This window comes from Pseudonaja textilis, chromosome 13 (genome assembly GCF_049901715.1).
Source record: "Pseudonaja textilis isolate UNSWEBS1 chromosome 13, rPseTex1.2, whole genome shotgun sequence".
Lineage (NCBI taxonomy): Eukaryota > Metazoa > Chordata > Lepidosauria > Squamata > Elapidae > Pseudonaja > Pseudonaja textilis.
The window spans coordinates 15,246,847-15,272,002 of record NC_142002.1 but is presented as its reverse complement, the minus strand read 5'-3'; the positions used below and the strand labels follow the sequence as shown (position 1 = coordinate 15,272,002).

The following is a 25,156-nucleotide window of genomic DNA, read 5'->3' as shown; positions in this document are numbered from 1 at the left end:
CTTCTTGGGTGAGGAGCGAAACATCTTCAAGGAAAAACAAACTCCAGTTGCCTTTTGAAAAAAAACAGTCTTTGGGACAACCTTGGATCAATGAGACCAATGCATAGACATTGAATCCTCTACTATCCTTGCAAGTTGCCCAAGAAAACACCAAATTATTTTGTTTTCTTTCAAACAGAGCCCTTGATTACAGCTATATTTTATTTCCTTTTTATTTCCTAAAAAGGCCTGGAGGGTACAAGGAGGAGCCTGAGACGGTTTCTTGGAAATAAAGATCAGGCTGGAGGTTAGCACATTGCTTGGCAGGAACCCAATTTCTCATTGGATTGATTTTTTTAAAAAGTTAGAAACATCCTTTAAGAGAAATCTGGAAATGAACTTTGGGTCGTGTCAAAGATCAAATAGTTTGAGGGCATCTTGGGTTCAAGAAATGGAGCCATTTCTCATCACCGTGGTCTTTTATCCAGGAGGAGGCCCACAGTAAAATGCCCCTTCTTTTTCTTCAAAAACCCAAAGCGATGAATGAACTGAATAAGAGTTGGAAGGAACCTTGGAGATCTTTTAGTCCAATCTGCTGCTCAGGCAGGAGAGCCTACACCAGTGGTGGTTAACCTTTTTGGGCTCCTGTGCCAAAAAATGTGCCAGAAGGCAATGCGCGCCCCCCACCACCTCCCTGCCCCCCCACCACTCCCGCCATGTGCACCGCCGTTATCCCCCTTGCCTTTCAGCCTCCCAGACCATGCTTGCCAATGCTTACCTGCATCGCCTCCCAGTTGAGGCTTTCAGCGGCCAGTCTGGAGCCAAGCCTGCCACAGCCTGGGCGCCGCGGAGTGAAGGTTGCCGCAGCTTGTGTGCGCCGAAGCCTCTGTGCCATGGCACTGTGCCATAGGTTCGCCATCACGGGCCTACATCATTCTAGAAAAGCGGCTGTGTACAGTCTCTTCTTAAGGTTGTTTCTCCTTGATTAGATTCCATTTGTTTCTCATTTTGCCTTCAGGTGCTTTTCAAAATAAGTTGACCCACTCTTCTTTGTGGCAGCCCCTCAAATATTGGAACACTGCTATCACATCACCCCTTCTTTTCACTAGACATATCCAATTCCTGCAACCATTCTTCACTTGTTTTAGCCTCTATGCCCCTAATCTCCATGCCCCTCACCTAAATTGGGATCATTCAAGGTCTGAGGTTCTGGTTTTGCTCCAGATGGTCCAATCTTTGAGGGACCTGTTCTCTAACCTATAAAATTAGGCAGGCTTTGTTTTGGCTCCTAAGCTGTTGAATATTTTTTTAGGAAACCACCAATAAATACTTGATTTGAAACCCCCTGGACAGAAGGAGAGACCACTAGTTCTCGTGGGCTTTGATTGTGATAGTAGCATGGTTGGAGCATTATGGATGTTGAGGTTCCACACACCTGGAGAGCAGATTAGAGAAGATCAGACCACAATGGCCCCAGAAGTTGGATACAGGTAGGTAAACTCAAGAAGTTCATTGAAGAGAGCTTATCCCACAATTCTGCTTCTCCAGACCAAAGGTTTTGTCCATGGCCTCAAAGGTGAAAAATTAGTAGCAATTGCAAGTCACCATTGGAAGATAGTCAAGTTGGAAGCTCATCTCCACACTAGATCTGGAAGAGTTGCTTCTGTGAGAAGCCCTAGTCAATTCATTTTGTACTGAATACCCACCTTCTCTTGCCATCCTGGGGTATTATGATTAAGTGCCACCAACGTATTTTGACCATCATTAGTGACTTAATTCAATCAACCATGCCAGTCCTTGAAATGATCAGTAATATCAACCCCTGGATTTCAACTAGACCATGAGTTCTACATGGAATCAAGAATAGGGAACGTGGACACTAGTCGAGCAGGTATGGCCAATAGGAAGGTATGGTGGAAGGCATAATTCAACACCTTCCCATTTTTAAAAAATCTTGAGAACGTTTTTGGCAATGCCAAGCTTCCACCAAGATCTTTAGGCAAAGTTTTTTTTTTTAATCTTCCCAAACCCACTGAAGTCAGAAATAATCACTTCCTTCCTATATCATGTCAACCTATAATACAGGTTGCTTGTTCTAGGCTGAGCAGATCATTTGAACCCAGCTTATAAAGAGCTGCAATAGGTATCATGTTTTATGGCTTAGCATGTTCTATGAATCGGACTTAACTTGGGTTAATTCAATAAATAATGCCTAACAAGGGATGACAAAGGATGCTGTGTCAATATAATTGATGCATTTTCCTAGTAAAAACTAGAGGAAATTCCCTGGGAATGCCTTGCTTTCATGCAGGGCTTGTAAACACTTATTGTTCTAACATGTTCCTCTTTCCCCATTTGTTAAAAGTACAACACTTCCTGGTTGCAAAACTTCCTGCTCCTCAATTTCACCAATGGCTTGAGAAATCGAATGGCTTCGCAACAGCTAAGTCCAGGCCTATCCCTCAAATGAATAGTTAAACCTGAGATGCGCACCAGGCTGAGCCCTAAACCCATGGTTTACAAACCACTATGCCTGTGTTCCCATCTATTTCTTAGCTGAAAGGAAGCCAATGTCCAGTGTGAGAGTTCCAGATGATTTAGAGAAGGCTTAAATTTTTGCCTCTCCAGGACTCCAGACTGCTGCATTCTCAAAAATCCACTTCCTGAAGCCTCTGGAGGACGGTTGTTTGCCAGTGCATTTTTGTGGAAGGAATTGGTTAAACGGTGTGGTTTGGGTAGGTCAAAAAGACAACGTGAAACAAGAAACTCCGCAGGAGCACTCGACCATCTGCTGAGCATTTGATCTGTCCTGTCCTGTGTGGCATCCCATAATCACCAGTGCCCCATTGTTGCTTTGTGCATTGAGACACTTTGAACTCGCCCAGCCACTGTACTCATTCACATTTGGAAAGTAAAGAGCCCTTAACATCCCCCCCTGCCCCACAAAGCTAGCAGCTGAGAGGGGTGTCTCTCCTGTCCTTCTGTTTCTCAGCTGCCAGTTAGTGAAATGTAATCATGGTTGAAAATCCATCTGAGCTTCAGAAAAAGGTAGAGACTTGATCATTAGTTCAGTGTTCTAATGAATACAACAGCTGCCAAGGGCTGTCCTGAAGGATTCCAGCTGGCGTCTAGGACAAGGCCTCATTCTGCTGGAGGCGTCTGATCTGACTTAGGGAATCTCTGAATTGTGGGGACCTTGGTGCTTTCTGAGCTTGGTGGCTTGATTCCTCTTGGCGCTTTGATTGATCTCCTCAGATCTCCTTAATCGAAGAAGGATCCGCACTATCGTCTCTTCAACACAGCAACTGGACTCCTAGGTCCTACTTATTGGGTTGTGGTTGTTGTTGTTTTTTAACACCCCAAACTTGGTGTGACTGCTAAGTCATGAGCCTTGGCTTTCCAAATCGTGGTGGTTGGGTTCATGCAACATGCTAAGCCAATGCCAGGATTAAGGCCTAGCATGATAGTTAGCCTCCCAGGAGAACCCTTTGAAGATGGAGCCTGCTCTGTGGAAAGGTAGCTTCAAAGAGGAGCTTCAAATCTGCTGGAGACACTCAGCGGCATCACGGCCACTGGTACTGTTGGGCAGGACACCACTATCAGAACATGGATGCTAGGAAGGCAGCAAGCAGTCATAATTTCCAAAGAGTAAAAAGATCCATTTTGTATTCTCCTGCGTTGGAAGTAGAATGGGCCAACTCGCCGCGGCCAACTCAACAAATGCAAAAGTTACATTAATTTCAATGGGAACCTTGGCCAAGAATAATGAAATAAAATCAATCTAGAAATAGAAAAGTTACAGTAATTTCGGCAAAAACGTGGTCACCACAATGATAAATTCAGGGGTGGGATTCTACCAGTTTGCACCATTCGCTAGAACCGGTTGTTAACATTCTAAGCAGTTAGCAGAACTGGTTGTTAGAAGAAATTACTGGCCTAATCCTGTAAGGAAGGCAGGAAGGAAACATTCTGGTGTTGCTTACAGAAACTGCCTCTCCGTTAACCCTTATTACATTCTTGGCAGGACTAGACTTCCTGTCTCAGGAACTTCTCTGGAGTTTTCCCCCCACTCCTTTGCTGGTACTTTGCTTGTGTGGAGTGACCATTCAGTTACAATGGCACTGAAAAAAGTGACTTATGACCCTTTTTCACACTTACGACTGTTGCAGCATCCCCGCAGCCATGAGAGGCCAGGCGAGGAGATGTGTGCCTCGATATGAGCCCTGATATTGAGTTGGCCACGCCCAGCCAATAACATGACCACCAAGCCATGTCCACCCGGTCACATGACCACCAAGCCACGCCCACCACCTAAGCCACACCCATAGAACCGGCTGTTAAAAAATTTGAATCCCACCCCTGGATAAATCAGATGAAATGATAATGGTGTCGCATTGTCCTGCAGGGAGTTTTACTGAAGCAAGTCACCGGTAGCGAGTTGGCAGGGGCAAGTTCCTAGAGCCATGATGGCAAACCAAGAGCATGTTTGCCAGAAGTGGCACATGAGAGGTTGCCCGGAAGAGCCCCACTGCACATGCCTGCCTGCCAGCTGATTGGCAGTTATCTGGCACGCATGTACAGGCGAGCGGGGAGATGCAGGAGGTGCACAAGCATGCACAGAGATGTGTGGTGTGTGTGTGAGAGGGCTCTGGGACAGTGGTAGCTAACCTTTTGGGGCTCCCGTCAGCTGGGATTCAAATTTTTTAACAACCTGTTCTGTGGGCATGGCTTAGGTGGTGGGCGTGGCTTGGTGGTCCTGTGAACTGGGTGGACATGGCTTGGTGGTCCTGTGACGGACTGGGTGTGGCCAACTCAATATCACATCGAAGCACGCATCTCCTCGCTTGGCCTCTCATGACTGTGGGGATGCTGCAACAGTCGTAAGTGTGAAAAATGGTCATGTCACTTTTTTTAGTGACATTGTAACTTTGAATGGTCACTTCACACAAGCAAAGTACCAGCAAAGGAGGAAAGAAAACCTCCAGAGAAGTTCCAGAGACAGGAAGTCTAGTCCTGCCAAGAATGTAACAAGGGTTAACGGAGAGACAGTTTCTGTAAGCAACACCAGAATGTTTCCTTCCTGCCTTCCTTACAGGATTAGGCCAGTAATTTCTTCTAGCAACGGGTTCTCTGAACTGCTTAGAACGTTAACAACCGGTTCTAGCAAATAGGTGCAAACTGGGACAATCCCACCCCTGGCTCCCATGCCGAAAATTGCATGTGTGCTCGTATCCCAGCACCCAGAAGGCAATGCGCGCAGGGCCTCCCACGCCCCCTGCAGATGTGCACACGCAATTTTTGGCACGGGAGCCCAAAAAGGTTAGCCACCACTGTCCCAGAGCCATTGGAAGTTAGCTTTGTGTGCAAAATAGTTGTCTAAATTAGCCTGCTACCCTCACACATTGGGCTGGCTGCCTGGCTGAGGAATTCTGTGAGTTGAAGTCCACAGATTTATTTTTTTTGTAAAAATTTTATTTGGGTTTTCACAAAACATAATACAAATAAAATACCTTTTTTTGAGAATAGCACGGTCCCAGGTTATCACTTCTCCATACAGGCACAAACTCAATTTCATATTCATCTTTGCATTCTATTCCATATCTTATTACTATTTTAACATTTTCTCAATAATTTTTCCCTTCCCTTAGTTTTCTCAACCTTGTTTTTAATTATTTAATTCCTTTCTAAATTCAATTATATATATATCTTTTTTTAAGTTTCAATATCTTTCTAATCATTATATTTATACTTTTGTCTGTCCTGTTTCAATTTCATATTTTCTTTTCTCATTAAACAATATTTTCTCATGTAATTACTGATTGGAGTATGACACCTTTGTATCTTTTAATTTTTGTCCATTCAACTCTTATTTAAACTTCAATTTATGCCTTTACAATTATAACATTCAATATAACACATAACTTCCAGTCAAATTCTGCTTGGTACATTCTTAAAATACGCACTAGGTTCTTAAAGAGAAAGTATATATATATAACAATAATAAATAAAATACTTAAGTCCACAGATCTTAAAGTTGCCAAAGTTGGACACCCCTGATATATACGTTCTAAAGTGAAACCAGGTTACTAATATCTCAGGCTGGCCCGAAATGGCTTCACGGTAGAACACCATCTTGTTTTACTACATGAAAACTCCATGTAGTAGCTGAAAAAGAGGTGGGTTTAACTACCTTCCTCTCTCTCTCTCTCTCTCTCCCTCGTTCTATTATTCCACGAATATTTTCTTTGATCAGGGACCATGTGTGGATAGGGCATGCACAATGGTGTATGCTTTGGTTCTGCCAGCAACAGAAGCCGGGTGTGCGTGTGTGTTATGTTACACAAGCACCTAAGATTGCCATTCCATTCACATCAAAAAACAGACCCACTGAATTGAGGCAGGCTCACTTCAGAAGAAGACTGTCATAAAATTGCATCGCTAGGGAACTTTCATCCAACACACACAAGCTACTTTCTGACAGCCGGGTTTAGCCCAACTAGTAAAGCTTGCTTTGAACCATCTGGCGCGTTGCATATGGAAAGTTCCCAGTTGCTTAATGCTCATTTGGAGGTCAAGCCATATTTACTCAGGAGGGTTCCTAATTATATTTTGGGCACTTGGGGGCTGGGGTTGCAACAGTACCTCTCACCGTCTGTTCCTCTACAGCATCCATACAACAGAGATAGTTTATTTATGATTCAGGCAAGGGAAGTGCTTCCAACTCTCACAGTTGAGTTTATCCACTGCGGTCAAAGGCCAATGAAGGTTGCATGCTATGGTTAACCATACATAAAATGCTGTTAAATGAGAAACTCCGTTGGTTAATGCCGTATCTAACACGGTCCATGAACTGCAATACATTTGAGATAATGCTTACGTTAGATCTAAGTCTGCCCGAGAGCTTTTGCTCCTATAGGTCACTCTCCTTTGTAATGGAAAGAGCCATTGGATGGGGCAGTAGATCCTGGCTTTGGTCTCCCCCTTGAGAGCTTCGTAGAGGCGTCTGTTGGGTGATTATGGGATACAAGATGGCCATTGGGGTGAATCACCAGTGCTTTCTATTTAATACAAAATAATCGAGCAATCGAGGTGGAAGGGATTTTGGAGGCTGTCTATTCCATCCCCCTGCTCAAACAGTCTCTTCTTAAAATCCTCCAGTAATGGAGCGCCCATAACTTCTGAAGGCAAATCCTTCCACTGGTTAATTGTCCTCGCTATTATGAAAGTTCCCCTTCGTTCTAGGTTGCTTCTCTCCTTGATTAGTTTCCATCTGTGGCTTCTTGTGCTGCCTTCTGATGCTTTGGAAAACAGGCTACCCTCCCTCTTCTTTGTGACAACCCCTCAAATACTGGAACACGGCTATCATGTCACCCCCTAGCCCTTCTTTTCTCTAGACTAGCCATACCTCGTTCCTGTAACCGCTCTTCCTACGTCTTAGTCTCCAGGCCCTATGAACACCAGCCAACGTTCTTCTTCTGTGCATCTGCATTCGCTTATTTTGGTTTGGATAAGGTGTCAAACCACCAGAGATACTTCTAGCTCGCCTTCATAGCTATTTTGGGTTTTGTGCATCTCCATGTGTTGCCTTCTCATTTCGGGGCCACAGATTCTCGTTAAGAATACCCACTGATCATTTATTTCATAGCAGATACCATTGACGGAAAGACGCTGTTCCTCCTGTGACTCAGGAGAGGTGCAGACTGTCTGCAACATGTTCCTTAGTTGTTCCTTTCACACAGAGATAAGGGAAAAAACATATTCTGCCAATACCTGCTAGGTTTTCTGTCCGCTCCGATACCAGTGGTGGTATTCATTTATTTTTTTTACTAGCGGTTCTGTGGGCGTGGCTTGGTGGGCGTGGTGTGGTTTGGTGGGTGTGGCAGGGGAAAGATACTACAAAATCCCCATTCTCTCCCCACTTCTGAGGGAAAGTTACTGCAAAATCCCATTCAATCCCCACCCCACTAACCTACTTTCCAGCTCCGTTCTCCTGGGCAGGGCAACCAAAGAAGACCCAGCCAATCAGATGGGACTTGGGAGGCGGAGACTAGATGGGGGTGGGGCCAGTCAGAGGTGGGATTTGCTGGTTCTCTGAACTACTCAAAAGTTCCGCTACCGGTTGTCCCAAACTGGCCAGAACCAGCTGAAGACCACCTCTGTCCAACGAACCGTCCATAACTACAGTGCGGGTGGCCAGATTCTGCACAGCAGCACCGAAGATTCATCGCAAACACGTGTCGTCTCCACCGTAGTTATGTTATAGAATAAATTGCCCTGCTTAGTGTCTTCCCTTTTAGCGTCGAATCTACAACAGGCTGCACAGTTTATGGATAGTAATTTCAGCATAGTTGGAGCATGTATAAGTGACAAACTGGATTTTATCTTAATTGTAGAATTTTTAATGGTATATTTACTGAGTGTTTTTCTTTCTTTTTGATCTCTGGTCTAAGACTGTAATAAACTGATTGATTGATTGATTGATATTTCCTCGCAGCTCTGAAATCGTAGCGGCTCTCCGTTCCGTTTTAGGATTTTTGCTCAATCCATTCAGCCTGCAAGTTCCTAGTAATCATTGCTTGCTCTTTGCTGGTCAGGATGGAAGTTAATCAAAAACCGCTACATACTGTACATTCCAGTGGTGAATTCTTTCCCGGAGCACCAATAGATGTGCTTCTCTCTCCTTGTTTCTACCCCACCCCATAACCCACGAAGTTTACCCACATTTGCTTTCTGCCTTCAATTATCTTCTCTACATCGGTTGTCTCTCCACCACCACCTCTGAGTTTCAGTTCTGTTCTGGAATGTGCCCTCGGTTTGGAGAATGTGCGCAGACAAAACATTGCTCGCTATCAGCCTGGGGGTTTTTGAGACGAGGCGGATGATCGCAGGAACCTGCATTTCTTTTCAGGAACCTCGAGGCCTTTTTGGAAGACCTTCTCGAAGGAGAAACTGAAGTCCAATCAGTCATCTTGGACAAACACAAAATAAAAAAAGCAAGAGGGAGGCGATGGCTCCAGATCTCCTTCCACCTCCAACCACAATTGCCAAAATTGGTAGTGATTTCCTCCTGTTTTTGAGACAAGAAACCATCCAGGAATGAGAGCATAATCCCTTAAAGAGACATAACACAACATCTCCCCAAAATCTAGAATAACAGAAGACCCTTGCCTGATCCATGGTGGTGGTGGGGATAGGATCGATTCTGTCGTGTCCGACTCGTGGTGATTCTGTGGGCCAGGTTCCTCCATGCCTTCCAATCTTGCACTCCTTCTTTGACTTATTCTGGTGCCATACCTGATCCATACCTGTACCTATTCTGGGATTTCTTTATGGTGGTGGGGCTTGATCAGAAAGGTGTATAACGTGCCTTTAATCACCTTCCAGGAACACTGAAATCCTTTGAAAATTATATCAGTGAAGAAAATAGCCACATTTTGTCTTTTGCTAATAATCTTTTAACACAAGAGTTTTATTTCTTCTTGATTCATACTGTCTTTTCTGTACTTGTTGAGGTTGTCATAGTTCTTGTTGTTCCCTTTGTTCTTTCTTCTTCTTCTTCTTCTTGTTCCTCCTTTTCCTTCTCTCTTTTCCTTCTCTCTTCTCTCCCTCCAGTCCACAGAAAAACCTTTCTCCATGGAACTGGTCCCTACCAATGGTGGGATTCAAAAATGTTTACTACCGGTTCTGTGGGCGTGGCTTGGTGGGCGTGGTGTGGCTTGGTGGGCATGGCAGGGGAAGGATACTGCAAAATCCCCATTCCCTCCCCACCCCACTAACCTGCTTTCCAGCTCCGTTCTCCTGTGAAGGGCAACCAAAGGAGACCCAGCCAATCAGCTGAGACTCAATGGGAGGCAGAGAATAGATGGGGCGGGGCCAGTCAGAGGTGGGATTTGCCGGTTCTCCGAACTACTCAAAATTTCCGCTACTGCTTCTCCAGAACTGGTCGGAACCTGCTGAATACCACCTCTGCCTGGTACTGAAAAGGTTGGGGTCTATTGTGCTAGAGAGAAATTCCGAAAGCTCAGGAGTCAAAACCTCTGTTTCCCCTGACTGACCCAGATTGGATCCTGCAACGTTATCCTGGGACGTGTACATTTTTCGTCTTCATTCGTTAAAGGGCAAAGCTCGGTTTTTCAACCTAGTCCGACGGGTAAGATTTGTCTGTGAGGATCAGAAGGATGCTTGCAAGAAAGGAAACCCACAGATGCCTCCAGCAAGGGAAGACTGGGTTCAAATGTTAGAAATGAAATAAACGCGTGCCAATTTTACATGTCTGTTTCTCTTTACCGAGGCTGGAAATCAGTTTAGCTATGGAATGCGTTTTCTGCAAAAAGCCACGGGATTTTCTTACGCGCACAAGAAAAAAAAAGTAAAGGAATTCTACATTCTTCTAGATTCTCCGTGCATCCCATTAACCTTATTTACATTTCAGGAAAACTGGCACCACCCTAAGTGAATAAAATGCTGGGTTTCAAAGTACGCGAAGGAAATTCTGGGTCTTTCATTAATTTTCTTTAGATTTGCACAGCGTGCCCTTAACAAACCCAGGAGGAAATGACTGATGGAGTAATTACAGATTAGGAATGAAGAGTACTTCAAAAAATTCAGAAGACTCTTGCCCATCAGTGCTGGAAAGAAGGAAAGTGGCTAGAAACAAAATACCAACCTCATCAAGATATCAGAAAATGCTAGTGCCTCCCGGATTTCCAATTTCACTGTGAGCAACCTTGCTATGGGTCCAGATCGTGATCACTATTTTATTTTTTCTACCCCTTTAGAAAATGTTTACTCCGATCCCTCACTTTTGATTTGTTTGTTTGTCCGTGTCAGAAGCCTCACAATTAAAATAAGGGTGGCTATATGACATAAAATTTAAAATATAAGCAAGAAGATTAAAATACGTACAAATTAAACAGATTTTGCCCAGACACTGGCCACATAAATTGTGTTTCATCATATTGCCGTGAGGTCCTCAAATATATACTGATCAGGGAACAAGGAACAGGTATAACGTATGTGTTATTGTCTGCATGTCAACACAATCGCAAAGAGCAGAAGTAACTGGATAGCCCCAGTTCTTCAGAGTGTCTCTGGATCTTGTACCCATGGGCTGTCTGTTCAATGACTTCTATACTTCCCAGTTTTCCCCAGACACAGGTTCCAGCTTCCCTCTTGGTTCTATCCAATTTTGGTTCTTTGTAACTTTCCATAGATCTACTCTGCTTTCAAAGTCTTCTATCAACCTAAGGAAGCTTTTTCTAGATTTTGATCTCTGATGAACAGTCCCAAAGGTGTGTTTTCAAGAGGCAACTGGACTTTCTTGTTTTTCTTTGAAGATGTTTTGCTTCTTATCCAAGAAGCTTCCTCAGTCATCCGGGTCTTGGGGTAACTATGACCTGGATGACTGAGAATCTCCAGAGACACACTGACGAACTGGTTGTAGGCCATAGGAGATTGTCTAGATATTAATGATCTGAGTCTCTCCCTCCCTCCCTCTCTCTCCTGCTTCTTCTGTATGAACAGCAGGTGGGACTAGGTGGTGGATCTTATCTAGGTAGTAGATCTTATCTAGAGGGATAGGTTTAAGGTGTCCTGTAATAATTCTGCTAGCTTCATTCAGAGCAACATCTACTGTACCTTCCTAGGAATCTTTCCAAAAAGAGATGGTCATTCATAGAAAGCTTCCATTTCTATCAGTTTTTAGCCCTGGAAATCAAGTTGGACCAACTTTGGGATTTATTTCAGAATGGTTTTCAGCCTTGTCTATTCGGGATAGACTTGAGCAATAGGTAAGAACTTTATTTTCAGTACATAGTGACATGTCAACATTAATGTAGGGCACTGGATATGTTGACATGATAGCTTGATTGCCATCCGTAAAAGAATGCTTTAATTTAGGTACCAGATTTGGGTTGCAACAATTTGAAGGACCACTAGAGTGCAACAAATAGTTAGCCTTTTTATAGGCTGCCATCTACTGGTCGTCTGAGTTTCTGCAGTTCAGATTTGATAGGTTTGGTTTGGATTCCTGCCTTACGCAGAAGGTTGGATTCCGTGACTTAAATAGCTCCATCCATTTCTTGGATCAGCCAGAGCTTAGCATAAATGAATATATGAGTGAATCCTGAAGTTTTATTTAGTTACAATTTGTATGTTGCTTCTAAGATTTTTTCCCCCAGGTCATGCATCTACCATATATTAGAAGCATCATATTAGAAGATGCATCTTCTTTAGTAAATGTGAGATATAAGTAGGCTGCTGCTTCTTGAGCATTTTTGGCAATAACTCTACTATCATTCAACACATCATGAAAGAAGAACCCAAGTTACAAGCTTCTAAGTAGTTGGGATAGAATAAACTGCTGAAGCAGAGTGAAGAGTGAGGGCCAAGCATGGACTTAGACCAGGGGTGTCCAACCTTGGCAACTTTAAGACTTGTGGACTTCAACTCCCAGAATTCTTCAGCCAGCAGGCTGAGGAATTCTGGGAGTTGAAGTCCACAAGTCTTAAAGTTGCCAAGGTTGGACACCCCTGACTTAGACAGTCTAAGGTTTAATTCCTAACATTTGCAATAAGGACTAGGAAGGAGCCAAAATTGAAATAGGTTGAGTTTTGTCAATCCCACAGACAAGTTTAAAGTGGATGGATCCTTTTTCCACATTTCAAAGCGAGTTTGGTTTGCAGAGCAGAAACAGAAGACAAAAAGTGAAGACATGAGAAATGAGCAACTTCAGGAAAGGTCATAAGTCGTTACTGAGGAAAGAAAAGGAAAGACAAACTTCAATGAATCCAGGATACAAGAGGCCTTTAAAAAAAAAAAGAAATTCTTTTAACTGAAATAATAGGCTAGGCCACAATCTTAACATTCCATAGCTGCTTGGAAATACACCGGGTGACCCAGGCCAAAATTCAAAGTGCCTGTGAATAATAACAGGTGTCTATAAAGGAGGTAGCGAGGGAGCAGGTTATAAGGGAAAGAATGCATTCGAACATGTCCTTACCTGTTTGGCTTGATCAACAAACAGTTGCTCTCCACCCGATTTCTCTAAATAGCAAAACTGACTCTTCAGTCTTTAGCTTTCTCTTTGTAAATACACAATGGTAAAAGCCAAGCCCAACATAGCAAAGGGATCAAAAATTCATTTTTTTTCTTTATCTTCAGCTTTGTCTTTCAGGGAGGCATTAGGAAGTGTCTTGCATCGATTCAGGGTGCAGAGAAAAGCAACAAAGATGATTAGGGGGACTAGAGGCTAAACATATAAAGAATGGTTGCTGGAACTGGGTATGTCTTGTTTAACAAAAAGAAAGATTAAGGGTGACATGATAGCAGTGTTCCGATATCTCAGGGGCTGCCACAAAGAAGAGGGAGTCAAGCTATTCTGCAAAGCCCTAGAAGGCAGGACAAGAAGCAATGGGTGGAAACTCATCAAAGAGAGAAGCAACCAAGAACTAAGGTGAAACTTCCTAACAGTGAGGACAATTAACCAGTGGCATGGCTTCCCTTCAGAAGTTGTGGATGCTACATCACGAGAGGTTTTTAAGAAGATACTGGACAGCCATTTGTCTGAAATTGTATAGATTCTAGAGTCTCCTTCTTGAGCAGAAAGTTCTACAAGAAGGTCCTTTCCAACTTGTTATTCTGTTCTGAATGAAGCCCAAGTATTTTAGTACAACCCTCCAGAAAGAATTCATAGGATGTTTTTAGTTGGAGCTCCACACCAGCATGTTATGTGGAGATCCACCCGACGCTAAGCTTCGATGGTATCTCCATACAACGTTTGAAACGCATTTTATGCAGTGGTGGGATTCAGCCAGTTCGCACCATTTTAGGAGAACCGGTTGTTAACTTTGGAGCAGTTTGGTGAACTGGTTGTTGGAAGAAATCATTAGGGCAGAGAACCAGTTGTTAAATTATTTGAATCCCACCACTGGTTTTATGTGTTTGAGAGAGTCTAGAACATAGGTCGATAGATGACAACTGTTATCTTGGTTTGCTGCTAATTCTTCTGGGAATTAATATCTGGAGGGCTTCACTTTACCCATTGTTGCTCCAGATGAGTGGTTTCCCACCACGGTGGCTGGGCCACTGGTGATCCGCCCCAAAATTTAGTGGGGGAGGAATGATCGGTGGAGATTAATTTTATTTATTAAGTTTGTTTTATTTATTTATTAAGTTTGCAGTGAGGTGATTCTGGGTGTGCTTTTATTATGCGTATATATGTCTATGTATACCCACACATGCACAATAAAAATGCCGGTAATAATTATAAAAACGTAAAGATTTCCCTGTCTAGTTGTGTGCAACTCTAAGGCACAATGCTCATCTCCGTTTCTTGGCCGAGAGAGCCAGTGTTGTCCGAAGACATTTTCCATGGTCAAGTAGCCAGCATGGCTATATGCCAAAGATACAGGGAACACTGTTGCCTTCCCACCAAAATGGCAGCTATTTTATCTTCTTGCATATGCATGCTTTCAAATTGCTAGGCAGGCAGGAGCTGGAGCAAGGAACCAGAGCTTACTCATTGCACAGCACTCAGATCTCAAACCCGGGCTGTCAGCTTTCCAACTGACAAGCTCACCGCCTTGAACCGCTGATCCATCACTTCCCTTTGGTAATAATAATGTAGTAAGTGTAAAAATCAGTCTTTTTAGTAGCCTGCATGTTATAGGTCTGGGACAAGACTGGGTGCATCTTGCCTGCATATTCTCCTTATCTATTATCTGTACCAGCTTCTACCCATCTTATTTATTCTTCTTCTAAACAGTCACCTTCTTTTATTTTATTTTTTTTTGCTTGAGAGAAAAATGGGTTCCTATTGTCCTTTTCGAGCAGCCTCCAAACTGGGTTGGCTTTGAAACGGGGCCATTTGCCTATTGCATAAAAAGCCATGAAAATATAAAATGATTTTCCACTAAAAGCAGCCCAATTCACTGTTGACACATAAACACAATCTCTGTGACTCTCCCACTGAGGGGGAATTATTACGCTTGCATTCCTCACTGCTGCAAAGGGAAATCTGCTGGGACTGTGCAGCTTTTTTCAGCCGCTGTCAGGCTGTTCCTGGATTGGCTTTATGTGTGTACCTGTTTTCTGACTTGAACGAACCTCCCAACCTCTCCAACATTGCTAGATCGGAACCAGAATCTCTCAAGTCATCTAGGAGATTGAAATCCTTTTTTTAAAAAAAATTGCACTAGTGTTTAGTTTATTCAAGGAAAGTTAAAATACAAAACAGCAAAATATTAAAAATAAAAAGACAAACAAGACATTAAAAAGAACAAGTGTCTTGGAAAAAAATCAATATTGATATATATATATATACACACACACAACATCTTTCCTAGTCGAATACTGATAAACCCAATGATAAATATTAATTTCCCATCCCTTACAAAACGGACCGACAGAATTTTAAACGACAGATAATCCTCGACTTAAGACCACCATAGAGGCCAAAATTTCTGTCGCTGAATGAGACATTTGTTAAGTTGAGTTTTGCTCCATTTTTACGACCTTCCTTGCCGCGGTTGTTAAGGGCCGTTGTCGAGTTAATCCCTCGGTTGTTCAGAGAATCCGGATTCCGCATTGACTGCGCTTGTCAGGTCACAAAAAGGGACCATATGACCCTGGGATACCACAACCTCCGTAAATGTGAATCAGTCGTCGAGTATCCGAATGTAAATCAGATGACCATGGGGATGCTGTAACGGTCATAAGCAGGAGTAGGATTCAAAAATCCCAACAACCGGTACTCTGCCCAGTTGCTGTGGGTGGCTGTGGCCATGGTGGGCGTGGCCTAGTGGAACTTCTGGAAGGGTCATTTTTCGGCTTCTGCAGAGTCCAGGGATGAAAACAGCCTCCCCCAGGCTCCAGAAGCCGGAAACAGGCCCGTTTTCGGACTTCCAGAACTTCCCTGCGGGTCATATTTTCCCCTCCCAGAGCCTCCACGCGGACCCTGCACTTATCTGCATCCCAAACAGGCTGCGTGGAGAGTCTTGGGGTGGGGTGAGCAGGGCCATCCGGTTGGTCCAACTACCAGTCCAGCGAACCAGATGTAATTTTTTTTAAACAAGTTTTATTCAGTTTTTCACATAGATGCAAAACAAAAAAGCTCTTTTCAGTGGAAAACATAATTCCGGGTCACCACTTTCACATGCAAATATGACATGGTTATATATTCATTTTTTTTACATTCAACTTCCTATCTTATCCAATTTTAACAATTCTATTATTACCTTTTCCATTCCAACTTTTACAGAAGAAAAGAACAAATAAATTATTCCTGGCCTCTGATATTAATCTCAATCTAAAGATCCTCTCAGTTCATTTCAATTATTTTCAAGTATATTTTTTAAACATTAATATTTCTTTTAAAGATAAAAAATAACAATATCCATTCACCTAATAAAAATTATCTATGTCCCCCCCTTCCTCTTAATAACCTATATTACCCTATTCCGATATCTTCATACTTATTACCTTTTAATTCTTTTATCTGTCAGATTTGCAGTTTCATCACATATTCTTTCCATAGGTTCTAGATTAATACAAGCTTTTACACAAGAGAAAAATGAACCAGATGTAAATTTAACATCCAGTTTGCTCGAACCTCCCCGAACCGTCTGAATCCCACCCCTGGTTGTAAGTGTGACAAACGTTCATAAGTCACTTTTTCCAGTGCCGTTGTAACTTTGAACAGACACTAAATGAATTGTTGTAGGCCGAGGGCTGCCTCTACTCAACTGTTTACAAGGAAATCTAAGGGGATTTGAAAGAGTTAATCTTCCCTCTCTAACCTCCGCTGAATGGAGTTATTGTGAATGGGGACTCAGAATGCAGCCTGCAAGGTTTGGCTCAACCCCAAATATTTTATCAGATAAAAAATATGAAAGGTTTCCAAATGTTTGGGATATTTGAAGGGGGAGCCACTGCCCCCTATTCACCCCCACAATTTCTGGAAACTTAAAAATACTCCAAAGGCAGATTTTTAGTCTGCTCTCCTGAACGATGGGTGGATTTTTAGCCTAGTTGGAAAAAGGTCCATTCGTCCCTCTCTGATGACATTCCAGGCACAGGACTGAATTGTGGCTTGTTGTAAAAACATCATGTGGAAAACAGTTTTTAACCTTTCAGAGCTGAGTAACTGTTTTCCATCTTCTTCGGGGGTAGGCTGTCCTCCGTGAATAGGCTTTTAAAAATATCCCCTGCTGTTGAACTTTTCAGGTAAGTCACATACAATGGAATATTGTTAGAAGTACGTAGGCATCACCCAACAGTTGCCTGGAAAAGGTTTTGAGACACTCACAAGGTTCTAAGCTTCTCTGAGGCAAGTTATTCTACGGATGTTCCCGTTAGCCATCGGAGTTTATTTGTGGAGAAATCACTTCTGAGAATACGGAAGTAGGCAATTCACGTAGAAAGATATTGCATTTTACGGCAGAAAGACTAGGAACCTCACAGTTCTATTGCTTCTCCGAAGCACAGGATAGTGTTTACCAGATGTGATGGGCTTCTGAATTCCTCTGATAGCTTCATTAATATGCTGTTTGTATAGTTGATTAATGACTGATATGCCATGTCTATAGTGGATTAATTACCAGGGAGAAGGTAGCTCAAACTGGGAAAATAGGACTGGCTTGGGAAATGCACTTTTTTTTTCTTTGAAAGCTTTAAGAACCTTTCAGAAAATGGTTGCAGTTGTGCAGTTGTATTTGATTAACACTCTATTTCTGGACTGTGAAAATATAGATGACCGTTAGGTGGCAGTAAAGAGGCAAGAGTGGGGAAATACTGATTTCTGCTGCCATCTTGTGCTTGTCTGACGTTTTGCAACTGCAGCTGGTAGCCCTGATCTTGTTAATACGATTCTCTCTGAAGGATTTCTCATTGTATTACCCCTAAAAGTGGAGTACAGTGTTTGGGGCTCACAGGTGACACTAAGCTGTAGCTAGCTTAACTATGGTTTAGCAAATAAACCCAAATTGGCTGTACTTATGTGTTACATGTTTAAACATCATTTACATGTCACAACTGCAGGTTCAGATAGCCAGAACTAAGCAAAACATATCCTAGCTTTACAGGCCATTTTATAATTATGCAATCGTTTTGATTTAAACGGACTTTTGATGGAAAGAAAGCACTTAAGACTTTAAAAAGCTTGTTTTCTACTTAGGGCAACAATCCCATCTTGACAAAACCAAGAAATTCAGGAGAGGTTGACATCTCTGTGAGATCCTTTTAAGGGAGAGAGAGAGAGAGAAAGTGTTTAACCCAGGCCAGAGGGATAGCCTTTTAATTTCCTGGCTTGGTTGCCTTACATGATACACCAGCCTCCCACAGCAACTTCAATCAGCTTTCCTCCCCATGAAAAAAAAGCTTGTGGATGTAATTAAGTGAAGACTTCACAGCTGTTTGCAGCTGGAGACATTTGCTCAGTTGGGTCACGAGTGAAATCTAAACTTCGCTGGGGCCAAAGGTTTCCTCAACGAGCGGGTTGGGGCGAAACCTTATGCTCGTTTTCAGAAAGCCTTTCTTGGTGGCTGCGATAGGTAGCATTTTCCATGGGGATTTTCCAGGATATTCTTCCCCACATTTGCCCCTTCATGTCCGGGCTGTTTTCCCAGATAAAGGATGGATGGCATTAAATGACCAAGGCAGTGGTGGTATTCAATTTTTTTTACTACCGGTTCTGTGGGTGTGGCTTGGTGGGCACGGCAGGGGAAGGATACTGCAAAATCCCCATTCCCTCCCCACCCCACTAACCTGCTTTCCAGCTCCGTTCTCCTGTGCAGGGCAACAACAGAAAACCCATCCAATCAGCTGGGACTCAATGGGAGGCAGAGAAGAGATGGGGTTGGCGGGGACAGTCAGAGGTGGGATTTGCCGGTTCTCCGATCTACTCAAAATTTCCGCTACCGGTTCTCCAGAACTGGTCAGAACCTGCTGAATCCCACCTCTGGACCAAGGTCACCAGACCCTTCATATTCACAAGGATAGCGGTAGAATTTGGAGATCAGTTTAGTACTTGGTCTATGCTACAATTTGCTGAGCTCTGAATTTAATCTCCCCGAATGACTCAAGGGTGCTTTCTCAAAAGGCAACAGGACTTTCTGGGTTTTTCCTTGAGGATGTTTCTCTTTTCATTCAGTTCTGACTCAGAAGCTTCTTGGATGAGAAGCAAACCGTCTTCAAGGAAACACCAAGAAAGTCCCGTTGACTTTTGGAAAAGCACCTTTGGGACAATCGTGATCCGGACGGTTGAGAATCTCCAACTTTCCTTGAAGGACAGCGACTATGTCACTTTCCCATGAAACTTAGTGTGACCATCTTATTATCTTGACATCTGGCTCTTTCACTTGGTGGCACATCAACATGCTCCCACAACTTCGGTAAGAGGTTGTCTCCTTAATCGTGATGAAGCTTTCATCTCATCCCCGGCTAGTTAGTGGGGGGCAGATAAACTTTGGGCTTGTCTGAATTGATGTGGAAATAAAATTTTCCACCTTCTCTCCCGACATGAGCCTTAATGTATGGATGATTTATATTCCTTAAGGAATGACCCATGATAATGATGTAGTAGGAACAGGGGAGATCATCCCAGCTCCTATTGACTGGGCTGGGAATGCTGTGGGAAAATTTCCTCCCCCTTGACTATCTTGGTTTGTAGGAGCTGGACTGAAAGGTCATCAGGCTTGAGGAACATTATGAAGACCTTCTGGGTCACTCTTGAGGGACACTCTTGGTTTTCTACTAAGTCATTGTCAAGGGGTCTTGGTCTACCCCTTTCTCTTAGATCTTGCTGCTGTTCCAGCAATAGCAGATAAACCTTAACTTGTCCTGAGGTAAATTGCTAGGATAATAGCATTTATAACAGAGAATATTTGTAGTTCGAGGATCTTTGGTGCACTCTGAGCTTGGTTGCTTTCTTGAAGATGTTCGTTACCCAAATTAGGTAACAACAGCCCATCATCAGTGCCAGTGGTGGTATTCAATTTTTTTTACTACCGGTTCTGTGGCCGTGGCTTGGTGGGTGTGGCCGTGGCTTGGTGGGCATGGCAGGAGAAGGATACTGCAAAATCCCCATTCCCTTCCCACCCCACTAACCTGCTTTCCAGCTCCGTTCTCCTGTGCAGGGAATCAAAGAAGACCCAGCCAATCAGCTGCGACTCGGGAGGCGGAGTATAGATGGGGCGGGGCCAGTCAGAGGCGGTATTTGCCGGTTCTCCAGAACTGGTCAGAATCTCTTGAATACCACCTCTGATCAGTACACTGATGATGTTATCTAGTTTGGGTAATGAAACGTCTGCAAGAAAACCAAGAACTTCTCACAGTAGTATTTGCTTACCTCATTACCAAAGTAGAGTAGAGACAATCTACATAAATGGAACACATTATCCCAGCATATTGAGGACTGAGGAGGAGTACATTAGCTCAGCTGAATGGATGTGTTGTGAAATTTCAGGATTAGGTAAGCCTGACATGTACCTTTCCATGGAATACATCAAATCCAAATCATAGCGACCTGGGATTTACCTGGTCATCTTCTAAGAGTCTTCTTTTTTGGTAGTAGGAACTATGACTTTAGAAAGTAGGGTTGACTCAAACCAGAGGTGGGCAACTATGGCCCTTTTATGACTTGTGGACTTCAACTCCCAAAATTCCTGAGCTAGCATGGCTTGCTCAGGAATTCTGGGAGTTGAAGTCCATAATTCATAAAAGGGCCATAGTTGCCCACCCCTGACTCAAACTCTTCTATTTGTCCTGCCAAGTAGGGTTCTGGATGTCACCGAGGCCCACCTTGATACGGCCACTTTGAGAGTAGGATAGATTTGATTTGTTGCTAAGGTGGCCCAACTGGCCTCAGCACTGTATGTATATATGCTGATTTAAATACTCCAGGGTGATGAGATGCTATTTTGCAACGTGGACTCTCGCGGCGTTCCTTGGCCGTGTGCCACGTGCCCATCTGCCTTTCCTGAATGCTATGAAATATCTGCTGGCTACTGCCAATGAAATGCAAGGACAATAGACTTTTGCCACCAGACCTGGCCGCTCTCAGCAGAGAGAGAGCTTGCCACTCGAGTTCCAAACTAGCTGCCTAACTTTTTCTATAGCTGTTGGTACCGCATTCCCGGGGCATCTTCTGAGGAAGCATGGAAACTCAAGCTTTGCCCCACAACAGTGGAACCAACAGCAAAATTGTCAAGTTGCTTCCAAGTCCAATTCAATGGGCTGGTGTTGACCTTCATGGCATGGGGCCAAGTTATGTGAGAGACCTCCTCTCCCCCATGACATCCGCCTGTCCCATCAGAAGAAGTATATTGAGGGGTCCCGGCTGCTAGAGAGTTCTATCAATAAAGGAGAATATTTGTAGCTCAGGGCCGAAATGAAGGCTCCTCGGGACTTCTCTGAGCTTGGTTGTTTTCTTGCAGATTATTTCGTTACCCAACTAGGCTATGCCATCAGTGCTGTTGGTTACCTAGTTTGGACAATGGAATATCTGCAAGAAAACAACCAAGCTCAGGGAGCTCCAAGCACACCTCAGTTGTTGTTCTTGGTCTTCCTCCTCCTCCTCCTCCTCCTCTCCCCATTCACAAACCCAGCTCTCTTTTAGCACTGATGATGTCATCAGTGCTTGTGCTGATGACATTATAGAGTTATAACATAAAGAGTTGTCTATAACCATACACAAAGAGTATCTGCCAGGGATCCAGACAAGAGCTTTTCTGCTGTGGCATCTGCCTTAGGGACCATCTTCTCATCCTATTAGCTTTTGGCAGGTCCCTCGCGACTTGCTTAAATCACTGGGCTGGGGGAATGGTGAGTTTGTTGAGTTGGCTCCGTGGTTGAATAGACAGGTAATCCTCGACCTATGACCAACAACTGAGCCCTGCATTTCTGTTGCTGAGACCTTTGTTCAGCGAGTTTTGCTTGACTTCGCAACCTTTCTTGCCGCCGTTGGTACGTTAGTCAACGGTTGGTCAGTGGACCTGGTTTCCCCGTCGACGTGGCTTTCTCAGAAGGCTGCAAAAGGGAATCCTGTGACCTTGGGACACAGCAACGAACATAAACACGAAATTCAGTTGCCAAGAGCCTGAATTTCAATCGGTGTGATCACAGAGAGGCTGCCAAGGTCAGAACTGTGAAACACGGTCACAAGTCACATTCTTCAGTGCCCGGGTAACTCTGAATGGTCATCAAATGAAATGTTGTCAATCAAGGGTTACTTGTAACCGTCAGTCTCTCCTTGCCATGTTAAATTTTTGACTGTTTTTGGATCAGGAGTTGCCAACCTTTTGGACCTCAGGGACCACCAAACTCATAATTTTAAATCCCACGGACCACTAATATGAGTTTTGACTGACGGTGGCTTGCTGATGTTGGTGGAAAAGTGGGTCCCATATTCCAGGGCTGCAGTAGTCACAGGACTGACCACTTGGTCATCCCGGAGCAGCTGCTCCTCCACCCAGGTGCACCGGCCTGCTATGGACTGGAGGAGCTGCTCTGGGATGACCAAAGGGTCAGTCCTGTGACTCCTGCAGCTCTGGGATATGGGACCGACTTTCCCACCAACATCAGCAAGCCACCCTGGGGCAGATTTCCCTCCCCCACCGTTGGTCATACCTTCCAGTTCCAGCTCGCGTGGCTCTACTCAAGGTAAGATTTGCGCTCGGCTGAAGGGTGGGGACCAGCGGGTGAGCGGGCCATGTGGGTGGCTCAGCCCTGTGTTCCTGTGCAGCCTGGATTAATTGCTTGGGGGGGGGGGGACATTTCTCTGTGGACCACCAAAATGTTCTCGCGGACCACCAGTGGTCCCCAGTCCACTGGTTGGCGACCACTGTTTTAGATGATTGTTTTTAATTTACTTATTGTAGACTGCCCAGAGTCGCATTTTGTGGAATGGGTGACCATAGGAATATGAATGAGTGAATAAGTGAGTGAATGAATGAATGTATGATATAGTCATCGTACGGAAGTGGAACTGCTAAGTCTCCACATTCGAGGATAAGCATGGCTGTGCAACAGGTGGCTTCTTTGATGCATCAGAACTACAAGTGCCTGACATTTCTCATTAATCACTGTGCTTCCTGGGGAATTCTAGCTTAACCAAAGCAGGAGAGCCAGTTTGGGCCAGTGGTTAAAGCACAAAGCTACAAACTGGAAGAACATGTCTTCTAGTCGTCTATGGCGATTCTCAGTCACCCAGGTCCTGGTTCTCCCAAAAGGTTCGTTTTGAAAGAGGCAACTGGACTTTCTTGGTTTTCTTTGAAGACGTTTCGCTTCTCATCCAAGAAACCTCTTCACTAGATAGTGGGCAATGGCAAGATTTCTATTTCCTGAGGACACAGAAAGACCTCCAAGCGGCCTCGATGACACTCTAAAAAGGATGCAAATGACTGTCTGCAAGGAATATAAATCCTTCCATTCCCCACCACCCAGTCAGAGGTGAAGAAGCTTCTTGCATGAGAAGTGAAATGTCTTCAAAGACAAAACAAGAAAGTCCAGTTTCCTCTTGAAAAAAAAAGCACCTTTGGGACAATGTGTTCTAGTCCTGCCTTAAAAATGAAACCAGTTGGGTGACTTTGGACTCTGTCAACCCTTCGTTGAAACACGCAAGGACAAACCATTTTTGAAGAATGTGGCCAAGCAAACGGCATAGGCTTGTCCAATCGGGTGTCAGGTGTCAACACTGACTGGAAGGCCTCAAAAATAAATACATAAATAACAAATCTGGACAGCTTTGTATTGTGTCCCATAGCTGATCATTGGCCATCTTCTGAAATAGCCAAAGCAGTGCTAGAACATAGAATGTGCAGTGCTTTGGATTCAAAGACCAAAGAAAGTTGGAACACATCAATGGTGGGATTCAATTTTTTTTTACTGCCGGTTCTGTGGGCGTGGCTTGGTGGGCATAGTGTGGCTTGGTGGGCTTGGCCCGGAAAGGATACATAAAATCTCCATTCTCTCCCCATCCCACTAACCTGCTTTCCAGCTCCGTTCTCCTGTGCAGGGCAACAAAAGAGGACTCAACCGCTCAGCTGGGACTCAGGAGGCGGAGAATAGATGGGGCGGGGCCAGTCAGAGGCGGTATTTGCCGGTTCTCTGAACCAGTGGCCGCCAACCAGTGGGCCGTGGACCACTGGTGGTCTGTGAGGAAATTTTGGTTGTCCACAGAGAAATGTCAAGTCTCACAAAGATTCATTTCTGGTGGAGTTTGGGGGAGAGAAAGAAAGACTTCTGCTGCTTCTGCTGTTTTCCTTGCATGAAGCCAAAAGTCTCTCCCCCCACCCCAAGAATGGAGCTGGAGACGGTATCCTGTGATCCCAAATAAAGAATGATCAATTGGTAGGAAAACGGGGTAGGGAATTTTCCTGCAGATTTTTTTTGGAATTTTCCCAGGGTCTCTGTTGCTTTCTGCAGAGATCCTGGGAAAACATCAGCAAGCCACCATCAGTCAAAATTCATATTAGTGGTCCGCGGGATTTAAAATTATGCGTTTGGTGGTCCCTGAGGTCCAAAAGGTTGGCGATCCCTGCTCTGAACTACTCAAAATTTCTGCTACCGGTTCTCCAGAACTGGTCAGAACCTGCTGAATACCACCTCTGGAACGCATGGGTCATGTAAGTCACACCTGTCTATGTATCCTCACCCAAGTTCTTCTTTTCCTGAACTTCTTCCGCAGCTGAGAAAAGCAGCCAGATGTTCCTAAAAAGTTCTCAGCTGCTTTCAGAGATGGTTTAGTACCTTCCTAACCCTTGAAGCATCTTTTGCCATCAAACCCCAGATCTTGTATAACCCTAATGCAGAACAGCTAGATTCATACAAGCCCGACGTGATTTAGCCTGGGGTATGAACCCTACTTGTGTGGCTTGTAAGTTCAAAACCCATTGTAGATCATACAAAAGTTGGGGGTTGTGTGAATCCAGACAGTAAGGAATCATGGTGGTGCAGTGGTTAGAATGCTGTATTGCAGGCTAATTCTGCTGACTGCCACCTGTCAGCAGTTCGATCCTGCCCGCCTCAAGTTTGACTCAGCCTTCCATCTTTCCAAGGTCGGTAAAAGGAGGACCCAATAGGCTGGATCTGTAAACTGCTGTAAAGCACTGTGAAGCGGTATATAAGTCTAAGTGCTACTGGTATCTTCTTATCCTACTTTAGGTTCTCTTTGTAATAGAGG

At 44.0% G+C, this 25,156-nt stretch overlaps 1 long non-coding RNA gene across 1 annotated transcript in view; it reads right to left on the bottom strand.

The window, feature by feature from the left end:
• Positions 1 to 25,156, bottom strand: part of LOC148124731 (uncharacterized) — a 116,100-nt gene that overhangs the window by 22,312 nt on the left and 68,632 nt on the right. The window contains exon 2 of the long non-coding RNA XR_015745156.1: positions 12,377 to 12,523. This is a non-coding gene — a long non-coding RNA (uncharacterized LOC148124731). The remainder of the gene's footprint in view (positions 1 to 12,376; positions 12,524 to 25,156) is intronic.